Below are 1059 nucleotides of genomic sequence, written 5' to 3'. Positions count from 1 at the left end.
CAGCTTCCATTGCACCAGTTTAAATTATGTGTAGACATGAGCTGCTATGGAAAGGCATAAAGTGCATCTTGATGGCACTTTCTGTTCCTTAAAAGTCACTTAAGAGGGTTTTTTTGTCGACGCAGAATAATCCATTCATTATTAGTGGTTATAATGGTTTATGGATGCTGTTTGTGAACAGTACGTTGCTGTAGAAGGAGACATTATATCCTAGATAGAAACATATAATTTCCACTTTCATGTCATCATCTTATCAGGACAATAAATCCCTCAAATCGAATAATAACAGAGGAAGTTGGAGGAAATGGACATGGGTAAATGTCGAAAATAACTATTGATCCACTGAGTTTAAAATTACTACAAATCTGCAGTGCATTTGCTAACAGTGCAAGCCATTAGAAATGGCTTCACGATGGCCCATTAATGCTTCTGTGTTCTGGGAACAAGGTTATTAGAGAAACATTTTATGCATGCGTTACTCTCCTACATTGGTTGTTCACAGAACAAGTAGTGTGCAGCGCCCTAGCTAGCGTACCATGGAAATACCTCTGGCAGAGTTTTGGTGCAGGCAGCTCCTTACAGTAATACACAATAGATCACAATCATTTCCTGTGAATCTAAAACATAAAAAGCACCTGTGTGAATTAACAATGATGGGAGCAATTTAGCTTTTTAGTTTCAGTTGGTAATTCATCTGATAGTCTACACTGTCCTTACTGGTCATCATGATTTATTAAGGAACCAGTACCTCATATATTTTACTTTACTAATTAAAGCCATTCAGCGCTGCCCATTTACTGTAAAGTCCCTTTGTGAATATTAGTCATGCTCTGAGCTATGCAAAGCTGCACTAACCTGGATGACCTGGATATTATCTTGTAGTCCTGCACTTTGATAATGACACACTTTATGTTAGTTATTCATTTCAAATAAACACTCATTTATAGAAGAAAACATTCTACTGTAATGCTAAACTACTGACAAATGGACAGAAGCAGATCATTACAGCAGTCTTTGTTGTAACTAAAATAAATCGTTTTGTCTGTAAAATAGTGAAAA

General features: G+C 36.4%; 1 protein-coding gene across 1 annotated transcript in view; it reads left to right on the top strand.

The window, feature by feature from the left end:
- Positions 1-1059, top strand: part of gabra5 (gamma-aminobutyric acid type A receptor subunit alpha5) — a 22466-nt gene that overhangs the window by 4656 nt on the left and 16751 nt on the right. The gene's annotated exons all lie outside the window — the stretch shown is intronic.

This window comes from Morone saxatilis, unplaced genomic scaffold, assembly GCF_004916995.1.
Source record: "Morone saxatilis isolate NCDOM2014 unplaced genomic scaffold, NCSU_SB_2.0 Contig12, whole genome shotgun sequence".
Lineage (NCBI taxonomy): Eukaryota > Metazoa > Chordata > Actinopteri > Moronidae > Morone > Morone saxatilis.
This window is presented reverse-complemented; position numbering and strand designations above follow the sequence as displayed.